The sequence below is a fragment of the Oratosquilla oratoria genome, chromosome 1 (genome assembly GCF_046742065.1).
Source record: "Oratosquilla oratoria isolate Oo_2021 chromosome 1, ASM4674206v1, whole genome shotgun sequence".
Classification (NCBI taxonomy): domain Eukaryota; kingdom Metazoa; phylum Arthropoda; class Malacostraca; order Stomatopoda; family Squillidae; genus Oratosquilla; species Oratosquilla oratoria.
The window spans coordinates 110,113,011-110,125,510 of record NC_134777.1 but is presented as its reverse complement, the minus strand read 5'-3'; positions in this window follow the sequence as shown (position 1 = coordinate 110,125,510).

Genomic DNA, 12,500 nt, shown 5'->3' with positions numbered 1-12,500 from the left:
AGTGATACTATTGGTGATGTTAGTGGACAAAATGAAGGAGATAGCAGTTAGTGGTGGTGAGGGAGGTATTGGTGGTAGTGGTGGTAGTGGTAGTGGTTGTGCTAGTGGTAATGGTATTGGTAGTGGTAGTGATTGTGGTAGTGGTAGAGGTAAAGGTAGTGGTAGTGGTAGTGGTAGTGGTAGTGGTAGTGGTAGTGGTAGTGGTAGTGGTAGGGGTAGGGGTTAGTGGTAGGGATAGTGATAGTGGCAGTGGCGGCGGTGGTGGTAGTGGTAAGTGGTGGTAGTGATAGTGGTAGTGGTAGCTAGTGGTTGGTGGTAGTGGTAGTGGTGGTGTTATTGGTAAGTGGTGGTAGTGATAGTGGTAGTGGTAGCTAGTGGGTGGTGGTAGTGGTAGTGGTGGTGTTAGTGGTAAGTGGTGGTAGTGGTAGTGGTGGTGTTAGTGGTAAGTGGTGGTAGTGGCAATAGTAATGATAGTGGTAGTGGTATTGGTAGGGGTAGGGGTTAGTGGTAGGTATAGTGGTAGTGGCAGTGGTGGCGGTGGTGGTAGTGATAGTGACAGTGGTAGTGGTAGCGGTAGTGGTAGTGGTAGTGGTAGTGCTAGTGGAGTTAGTGGTGGTGGTAGTGATGGTGATGGTGATAGTGGTAGTGGTAGTGGTGGTGGTAGTGGTAGTGATAGTAGCACTGTTAGTGGTAGTGGTGATAGTAGCACTGTTAGTGGTAGTGGGAGTGATAGTGGTAGCGGTGGTGGTATGGATAGTGGTAGTGGCAGTGGTGGCGGTGGTGGTAGTGATAGTGATAGTGGTAGTGGTAGCGGTAGTGGCAGTGGTAGTGGTAGCGGTAGTGGTAGTGGTAGTGGTAGTGGTAGTGGTAGTGGTAGTGGTAGTGGTAGTGGTAGTGGTAGTGATAGTAATAGTAGTAGTGGTAGTGGTAATGGTAGTGGTAGTGGTAGTGAAATTGGTAGTGATAGTGCCAACGGTAGTGGTAGTGGTAGTGACAGTGACAGTGATAGTGGTAGTGATAGTGACAGTGATAGTGGTAGTAACAGTGACAGTGATAGTGGTAGTGGTAGTGGTAGTGGTAGTGGTAGTGATAGTGGTAATGGTAGTGGTAGTGATAGTGATAGTGATAGTGATAGTGATAGTGATAGTGATAGTGATAGTGATAGTGATAGTGTTAGTGATAGTGGTGGTGATATTGCTTATGCCAGGATTAGTGATAATGCCAATGGCTGTGATGGGTGTGGTTGTGGTAGTGATGGTATTGATCAGGGCTGGACTCATGCCGCTGACATTTGCGACCGAGTTTATGCCCTGCGGTTACGACCGGAGCAGTGGTAATTATAGACCTATTAGTCCCACGACGCGAGAGGCCAAGCAATGGAGATGGTTTTACTTGTCTGTGTTATCGCCCGGAACAAGATATTGTTTCCCCATGATTTAGCCCTCTTCAACCCCAAAACGACTGAAGAAAAGGGTGGATGGGCGTCTCTATTTGAATTGAAATAATCTGAAAACAATTATTATTCTTGTACAAGGTCGATGGCTGTCATTTAAGCGTCTGTTAACCCTTTAAACTCCGATGACAAGATGTCTTGTCATTTGGTCAAATATAACAAAAAATCATAAAACGCCAAAATGTTTGATCAAACACCAGAAAACTATGACGTCAATCCTCGCGCGGTCAAGCCGCATCAGTTGATATTCGGATGTACGGGCCGGCGCGAGGCCTACCATAAACGGATTTTCGTATGGCTGACATGAGTTGAATGGGTTAATAGAGACGGCATCTAGTACCCACTCCTCTACTGAATGGAATGGCCTGTTTCAGTATATCAAATGCGATGTCTATCTAGATTCCTCACAGACCGGGGACAACTCTTCGATTGAATGAAATGGTATAGCGGTAGGTACAGCAAAAAAACACGTAGGTTAGGTTAGGTTAGGTTAGGTTAGGTTAGGTTAGGTTAGGTTAGGTTAGGTTAGGTGAAGTTAGGTTAGGTTAGGCTAGGTTAGATTAGGTTAGGTTAGGTTAGGTTAGGTTAGGTTAGGTTAGGTTAGGTTCGTGATGTTAGGTTAGGTTGGTGAAGTTAGGTTGGTGAAGTTAGGTTAGGTTAGGTTAGGTTAGGTGAGGTTAGGTTAGGTTAGGTGAAGTTAGGTTAGGTTGGTGAAGTTAGGTTAGGTTAGGTTAGGTTAGGTTAGGTTAGGTTAGGTTAGGTTAGGTTAGGTTAGGTTAGGCTAGGCTAGGTAAAGTTAGGATAGGTTAAATTAGGCTAGGTTAGGCTAGGTTAGGTTAGGCTAAGAAGAAGAAGAGGTTAGGTTAGGTTAGGTTAGGTTAGGTTAGGTTAGGTTAGGTTAGGTTAGGTTAGGTTAAGTTAGTCACAGAAAGTAGGCAGCGTTACAGTTGTGGGACTGAAAATGTTGGTGTCATTGATAGTGGTGACTGTGGTGAAAATGGTGATGATTGTGGTAGAGATCCTGTTGCTGGAGGTTCTTGTGATGGCGGTTCTGGTAATGGTAACATTACTGGTGGTATTTATAATAGTGATGATGGTTGTGGTGGTGGTAGGAATTCAGTTGCTGGTGACTCTAGTGGTGGTCGTGATAGTGGTGGTGGTTGTGGTGATAGTGATGGTGGTGGCATTCGTGGTGATGATAATGGTGGTAAGAATAATGATGTTGGTGATGATGTTGGGTGTGATGTTGAAGGTGGTGATAGTGGTGAGTGTCAACTGATAATTTGGAAGTAGTGATAGTAGTTATCGCCGGTGAGGAAGCGGAAAAGGGTTATAATGGAGGATGCGGATACTAATGAAAGTTTTAATCCTGATGATGCTGATGAAGATATTGATTAAGAAAGTTGATGTTGTGATAGTGACATTAATGATTATAGTAGTTACAGTTCTTGTAATGGAGTGGTTGATGCACATACAATTTGATAATGAGAAGTAGTGTCGATAATCGCGTCGCTGTTGGTAGTGATGGTTGTGTTAGTGAACTTGGTAATGATAGTGGTATTAGTGGTTGTGTTTGTGGTAGCGGAAAGGGCATTGTTCATGAGAGTGGTGGTCTGGGAATGGTAGTGTTAGTGGTAGTGGTGGTGACAGAGTTGGTGGTAGTAGAAATGATAATGGTACAGATGATAGTAACAGTGATGATGATGATGATGATGATGATGATGATGATGATGATGATGATGATGATGATGATGATGATGATGATGATGATGATGATGATGATGATGATGATGATGATGATGATCATGATGATGATGATGATGATGGTGGTGTTGATGTTGATGTTGTTGCATTGATGTTTATGTTGGTAGTGGTAGTGGTAGTGTTAGTGTTAGTGGTAGTGGTAGTGGTAGTGGTAGTGGTAGTGGTAGTGGTAGTGGTATTGATATTGATAGTGATAGTGATAGTGATAGTGATAGTGATAGTGATAGTGATAGTGATAGTGATAGTGATAGTGATATTGATAGTGATAGTGATAGTGGTAGTGGTAGTGGTAGTTATAATGGTAGTGGTAGTGGTAGTGGTATTAGTAGTAGCAGTGGTGGTGGTAGTGGTAGTAGTTTTGGTAGTGGTAGTACTTTTGGTAGTGGTAGTGGTAGTGGTAATGGTACTGGTATTGGTAATAGTAGTGTTAGTATTAGAGGAAGTGGTAGTAGTAGTAGTTGCAATGGTAGCTTTAGTGGTAATAGTGTCTTCGAATACCACAGGTGTTGGTGCTAGTGTCAGTATCGGTGTTGATAATATCACCCGTAGTGTCGACGTTGTGGGAACTATTTTCACGGTGTCGGCACGACTGGCGTTTGGGAGAGGATATTGGGTATCTAGGGATTGGGATGAGGGATGTTAGGATTAGGGAGGCGATTTATGGGACGCTGGAGCACAATAGAGACTTCGAGACTGGCCTGAACCCACGCGCCGAACTCGAAGTAGATTTAAGCATCAGCGAGACTTTGCAATATTACCTGATACCCTGCTGCTCTAAAGAATCAAAGACTTCGTCCGAATTTTTTTGTGTAGCATTTTTCTGATACCAGTGTGTGTGTGTGTGTGTGTGTGTGTGTGTGTGTGTGTGTGTGTGTGTGTGTGTGTGTGTGTGTGTGTGTGTGTGTGTGTGTGTGTGTGTGTGTGTGTGTGTTTGTGTAATAATGATTAAAATAATAATGATAATAATAATAATAATAATAATAATAATAATAATAATAATAATAATAATAATGATAATAATAATAATAATAATAATAATAATAATAATAATAATAATAATAATAATAATAATAATAATAATAATAATAATAATAATAATAATAATAATAATAATAATAGTAATAATAATAATAATAATAATAATAATAATAATGATAATAATAATAATAATGATAATAATAATAATAATAATAATAATAATAATAATAATAATAATAATAATAATAATAATAATAATAATAATAATAATAATAATAATAATAATAATAATAATAATAATGATAATGATAATGATAATGATAATAATAATAACAATAATAATAATAATAATAGTAATGATGATAATAGAAATAATAATGATGATAATAATAGTAATAATAATAATAATAATAATAATAATAATAATAAAAATAATAATAATAATAATAATAATAATAATAATAATAATGATAATAATAATAATAATAATAATAATAATAATGATAATAATAATGATAATAATAATAATAATAATAATAATAATAATAATGATAACAATAACAATAATAATAATAATAATAATAATAATAATAATAATAATAATAATAATAATAATAATAATAATAATAATAATAATAATAATAATAATAATAATAATGATAATAATAATAATAATAATAATAATAGTAATAAAAATAATAATAATAATCATGATAATAATAAAAATAATAACAATAACAATAACAATAATAATATTAATAATAATAACAATGATAATAATAATAGTGATAATAATAATAATAATTATTATAATATTATTAACAACAACAACAACAACATTAATGATAATAATAATAACGATAACAATAATGATAATAATAACAATAATAATTATAATAATAATAATATTAATAATAATAATAATAATAATAATAATAATAATAATAATAATAATAATAATGATAATAATAATAATAATAATAATAATACATACATACATATATCAAGGCTTTTTCCCCCTTCCAAGGGAGGTAGCCAAAAAGGGAAAGGCATAAAAACACTCCCACCCATTTCATCCCTAAATACACTCCACACCCCTCCCACCCTTCCTCTCATCTGAGCACCTCCTGGATGACGGGTCATCCCTGCACCCTGCCCACCGCCCTGGGTGAGAAGCAGTTTCTCAAGACACAGTACATCAACTGCTAGGCCGCTTCATTAAATCGGCAACCCCCCCTCTCCGTCCCCCTTTGCATATAAGGCGAGGACGGGGAGAAATCCCTTCGGGCTGCGTCAAAATTTACTCACACATACTACCCCACCCCCACCCCCCCGCCCATTCCTCCTCATGCAGTCACAACATCATCCATATACAACCATTCTCCACTCACCTCTGTCTTCCGTCCTCTCCCTTCCTTCCTCAACAGACATTCCCCTCTTTCCCAATTCCCCTTCATCCCATCCATCCACCTCATCCTAGGACGTCCCCTCATGTTCACTCCCTCCACATCTGCCTTCCATACCTCTTTTACTAGTCTTTCTTCACTCATTCTTTCCATGTGTCCAAACCATCCTAATATTCTTTCATCAACCCTATCTCCCAAATCCTTTTTCACCCCTGTTCTCCTCCTCACCTCCTCATTTCTCACTCTATCCAGCCTAGTAACCCCCACCATACTTTTCAGACACCTCATCTCAAACACATTCAAACTCCTTCTCTCTTCTTCTCTTATGTTCCACGTTTCTGCCCCATACAGTGCTGTTGGCACAATCACTCCTTCATACTTCCTCTTCGCATCCATTCCCAAATGTCTATTCCTCATTACACTCTTTAAACCACCAAGGCATTTACTCGCTTCTCTCAATCTACATTCTACCTCCACCTTCACTCCACCTTTTCCTGCTACACTTGCACCCAAGTATCTAAAACTATCCACTTCCTCCAGTCGCTCTCCCTTAATGTTCACTTCCAGTCTACTGCCACTTTCACCCCTTGTACATCTCATCACCTTACTTTTACCCACATTTATCTTTAGCTTTCTTCTATCACATACTCTCCCAAACTCTGCCACCAGCTTCCTCAATCCCTCCTCTGACCCTGCCACAAGCGCAGTGTCGTCCGCAAACAACAGCTGGCTCACCTCCCACTTTTCTCCATTTTCTTTAACCATCTCCAATCCCTGACTCACTACCCTAGCATTCACCTCTCGCACCACCCCATCCATGTATAAGTTGAACAGCCAGGGCGACATAACGCATCTTTGACGAAGTCCCACCTTTACTTCAAACCACTCACTCTCTCCATTTCTAATCCTAACACATGCTCTACTACTCTCATAAAAACTCTTGACAGCTCCCAAAAGCTTTCCTCCTAGCCCATAAATCTGCATAACCTCCCACAGTGCCTTTCTGTCTACCCTATCATAAGCCTTTTCCAGATCCATAAAAGCCCAAAAAACATCCTTCCCCTTTCCTATAGCTTTCTCACATATCTGTCTTACCACAAAGATCTGATCTACACAACCTCTACCCGTCCTAATAGTAATAGATAATAATAGTAATAATAATAATAATAATAATAATAATAATGATAGTAATAATAATAATAATAATAATAATAATAATAATAATAATAATAATAATAATAATAATAATAATAATAATAATAATAATAATAGTAATGATAATAATAATAATAATAATAATAATAATAATAATAATAATAATAATAATAATAATAATAATAATAATAATAATAATAATAATAATAATAATAATAACAATGATAATAATAATAATAATAATAATAATAATAATAATAATAATAATAATAATAATAATAATAATGATAATAATAATAATAATAATAATAGTAATGATAATAATAATAATATACGGTTTATTGGGTATAGCAGCATTACTGCTGAAAATGTACAGCATACAGAATTATAAGATTATAAAACTATGACAGCGAAAAGATGTTGTTATAAGCACTGAAAAAATAAACAAAACAGTAAGCTACGGAATAGCTTTGTTGTACAACATTGTTATTTCTTGTTGTTGATTAAGTCAACAAATGTCGGAATGTGTGTGTGTGTGTGTGTGTGTGTGTGTGTGTGTGTGTGTGTGTGTGTGTGTGTGTGTGTGTGTGTGTGTGTGTGTGTGTGTGTGTGTGTGTGTGTGTGTGTGTTTTGATATCTCCATCCTTCCTTTTAGTTCTATAATCTAGAAATCTGTAATTCAAAATCGTGCTTCCTTTTCTAGTAATATCAGTCAATGCATCTCACTGGTATTAACTCCTAGACGTTTGGATATCTCCACCTTCTTTTCGTTCTATAATCTAGAAATCTGTGATTCAAAAACGAGCTTCCTTTTCTAGTAATATCAGTCAGTTCTTATATTTGGTATTAACTTCTAGACGTTTGGATGTCTCCATTCTTCCTTTTCGTTCTATAATCTAGAAATCTGTAATCTAAAAACGAGCCTCCTTTTCTAGTAATATAAGTCAATGCATATCTTTGGTCTTAAATCCTAGACATAGACTAACACCAATCAATAACTTATGTACTTACATAATATCTCAATCCACTCTTATTGATTGACAATATTTATCATCATTAGGAAAGGCTTTCTTCCTTGCGTGATATACATGAAAAAAAATCATATAGACAAATGTTAAGCGTACTACATTAACTATTAAATAATTCTAGAGGATTTCTAGATTCCTTTGCATTTCCAATGGTACAATATTTTTTTCTAGATATTAATCAACTATGATCATCTACTGTATATTAGTTCATAGCAATGGAAATATCATTCTATATATTTCAGCTCATTTTTTTTTATGCAAATGTACGTCAAATTGAAAGGACGATGTGATGCGTAATATCGGCGTCCAATTACTCTATTGTAGTTATTTTTATTACCTCTGTTTATTTATTTCCTTGTTTTAGTTTCATCTATGTATTTTTTCATTTATGTTGTTCATTAATTTGTTTACTTATCATTCATTCATTACAATCAGACGTTGAACAGTGAAACAGGTGTTTATAGACACACGTATAGATGGAGATAGAAATATGTATACATATAATTTATATATATACATATATATATATATACATATATATATATATATATACATATATATATGTATATATATACATATATATATATATGTATATATATACATATATATATATATATATATATATGTATAATTTAGTTGCTGCTCAAAGCACTACATTTGATTAAGCAGCTACGGTGTATAAAACCTGCGTCTTTTAACTTAAGAGACGAGAACGAAGCCTACAGCGCCACTTCAGCAGATGTAAGTTCCACACCCCTTTACCTCTTGAAGAAATCATTATGCGGAGCTTTGTCGCGTAAGACGCACAAATTCTCCGCACGCGCGACCCACCCAGGGGCCCCTCCGCGGTCGCAGAATTATTACCTTTATTGGATTTGCGTCTTCTAAGGATTTTATTGCCCTTCTTTTCTTCCGCTCCCCTTCCCCTCCCCCTCCACCTCCACCTCCACCTCCACCTCTCACCAGTTCCACCTCACCTTCTCTTCCTGTTCCTGGTATAAAATTTTATCACGTGAATATGAGCATAAAATTTCGCACATGTGTATGGAACCACAAAGATGTACGAGTACATGGAGTCTAAGCATGATCAAATGTGCGAGAATGCATGATTTATGTGTATTTGTGTCATTTACATTTTCACAGGAAATATTACATTTGAATGGTTCGTGGTGCTTCTGCTCGTGTGTGTGTGTGTGTGTGTGTGTGTGTGTGTGTGTGTGTGTGTGTGTGTGTGTGTGTGTGTGTGTGTGTGTGTGTGTGTGTGTGTGTGTGTGTGTGTGTGTGTGTGTGTCTGTGTGTGTCTGTGTGTGTGTATGTGTGTGTGTGTGTGTGTGTGTGTGTGTGTGTGTGTGTGTGTGTGTGTGTGTGTGTGTGTGTGTATGTGTGTGTGTGTGTGTATGTGTGTGTGTGTGTGTGTGTGTGTGTATGTGTGTGTGTGTGTATGTGTGTGTGTGTGTGTGTGTGTGTGTGTGTGTGTGTGTGTGTGTGTGTGTGTGTGTGTGTGTGTGTGTGTGTGTGTGTGTGTGTGCTCACACGCACTTCGAAACATATATACACACATTCCTACATGTATCCCTGACATGCATTCATGTGTATGCGAATTTCTCATGATCCGCCTTTATTTATATTCCATAAATTATTAAATTCCTCAGCTCTCACGCTTGACATTTTCTTTTAATGAATAATAGTTTCTCACTTTCAAATGTCAAACCCTTGGCAGAAGTTCGCTGGCAGTGACTTCTTGCATTTCTTCGTCCTGGTCCGGTGGCTAGCGCGCTCGCCTCGTGGTTGAACTTCTGAGGTTAGCGTCATGGCCTGTGGACTTTTTCTTTTCTTTTCTCATTATCTTTCATGAAAAATTAATGTCTTGGGAAATGGATGCTTCTCCCATATGAATAAAATCGTCTGAAGACACTCTTTAATGGGCTGTTTCATCCTAGTGAGTAGTGGGACTGTGTTGGGTAAATATGAAACTGACAAAATTCCACAGCGGCCGAATGTAGATTGCTGGGCTTCTCCTTACTAAATGATATTGTTTGGCCCTACCTTGAATAAGATCATGAAGTGTAAAGGTACATTGCTCTTGAGGGTCACACGTAGATGAAGAGAATGCCCTGGTGGAAGCCAGAATAAAAGAAGAAGCACCACCCAGTGAGAAATTCGCTAGTGGACAGCGGTAGGTTCGAGTCCTACACGCGACGGTCATAAAAATTATCTGAAGTACCGCCAGATACGAAAGGGATAGAGTAAGAATACCAAAGATATTAAGCATAGATAAACAGAGTCAGGTGTCACGTGGTGTCACGTGGTGTCACGTATAGAAAGACAGAATCAATTAATGACAGCTGAGATAAAGCGATAAGTACTATCTGGTACGAAATGGGTCACTTCGCACCTAAGAATGTAAGGATGAAGAAAACTGCAAGAGACCATAAGGCCTACACTAGATACTTTCATGTTCATCACCACTTATCAACCTTTATCCATAAAGTTATCTAACCTTCGCTCAAAACAGCCAATAGTCGGTCAAGGTAAACATCCCGAGAATCGGGTTTCTAATGGTGGCAGATTAGAAACCTCCAAGAAACCTCTTAATCCTTATCAATTTGCACATAAACCCGTAGAATAATATATATATGTATATGTATATATAAATATATATATATATATATATATATACACACATATATATATACATATATATATATATATATATATATATATATATATACATATATGTACATATATATATATATATATATATGCATATATATATACTGTATATATATATATATACATGTATATACATATATATATATATATATAATATGTCTAATTTATTGTGGTGGAATTTTGTTGACATATTTTGACCATAAAAATATTTTTGAGAGGTTTAAAGTTATGCAAGTGCGTTTTGGGGTCCTCACCTGTTAAAATGAGACTCATGCATCCGACGTAATCCAGCATACACAAGGCCCGACCACATAATATACAAATGGAGACGTTTGATATTTTATCAAACGCTGCATCAGCTTTCGCCACAAACAGTTTAGTTGCCCATCACAAGTACATATCACTGGTTCACGATCCTTAAGTTATATAATTATATTTATCGCATAATAATGAACAATAATCGAGAGCCTAACAGTAATAGGCCTGGTTATTAAGTTGAATAGCTTATCTCTTACATCTAGTCCAACGTGATCACATTTGATTAGCGTATTAATAATGGGGTAATACTATGGAAATACGAGCATCGTACATATTGTCATATATTCATCATGTTTACGTAGCCTAGGCCTATAGGTTCTTTACAGGTGCTGTTTTTATTTAGTGGCTTAAACATATTTGAAATTGTTCAGTTGGCATGGCCAGAAGTAGGTCTAAATGTGTCTGTAAGCAGCGGCGGCGCCAGGAATTTTTAGTTGGGGAGGCTAAGGGGGGGCTGAGCAAATTTTTTGGGGGGCTAGTAGTAATATGATAATACACATATATTATCCTCATTTCAGAAGGAGAGGGGGTTAATGGTTGGGCTAGCACTGATGGCTGACAAATCTTTAGCCCTGGCAATTAAAAATTCCACTTAATGAAATTATATCAATGAGTGTTTTAAATTTTCAATTTGCTCATTTCAGTTGGGGGGGCTAATGGGGGGGCTGGCCACTTTTTTGGAGGAGCTAAGGCCCCCCCAAGCCTCCCCCTGGCGCCGCCACTGTCTGTAAGTGCGTTAATACGGTACACACAAGTTGGTCACGGCGATGGTGATCCCACCACTCAAATTAGTCTTACTGGTATACAGTACAGGCGAGGAACCCAAAACGAACTTGCATAACTTTATACCCTCGAAAAAATATTTTCTGGTCAAAGTATTTCAACAAAATTCCACCACGGTAAGTTAGACATAATATTTGTTTATTCGACGGGTTTCTGTGCCAATTGATAAGGATTAAGAGGTTTCTTGGAGGTTTCTACTCCGCCACCGACAGAAACCCATAACACACTTACGTAAATTCAAACCTCTCAAAAATATTTTTTGGTCAGAATATTTCAATAAAATTCCACCGCAGTAAATTAGACATGATATTTATTTATTCTGCGGGTTTCTGTGCCAATCGATAAGGATTAAGAGGTTTCTTGGAGGTTTCAAATCCGCCACCGACAGAAGCCCAGAACACACTTACGTAAATTCAAACCTCTCAAAAATATTTTCTAGTCAGAATATTCCAATAAAATTCCACCACAGTAAATAAGACATAATATTTGTTTATTCTACGGGTTTCTGTGCCAATCGATAAGGATTAAGAGGTTTCTTGGAGGTTTCTAGTTCGCCACCGACAGAAACCCAGAACACACGTAAATTCAAACATCTCAAAAATATTTTCTAGTCAGAATATTTCACTAAAATTCCACCACAGTAAATTAGATATAATATTTATTTATTCTGCGGGTTTCTGTGCCAATCGATAAGGATTAAGAGGTTTCTTGGGGTATTTACTTTGACTCCCGATAGTTTCAGCTTTCACTACATGGACACTAAGAGGGGCTTCACAAGGTCTAACGGTTCGTCGAACGTGGTTCGACAGACACGTGTTTAAAGTGATGTGTGAACGTGTGAACGGGGTATTTGGGTGTTTAACCAACGTGTTCGACAACCAAATATCCCGTTCACACGTTCACACAACACTTTAAACACGTGTCTGTCGAACCGCGTTCGAC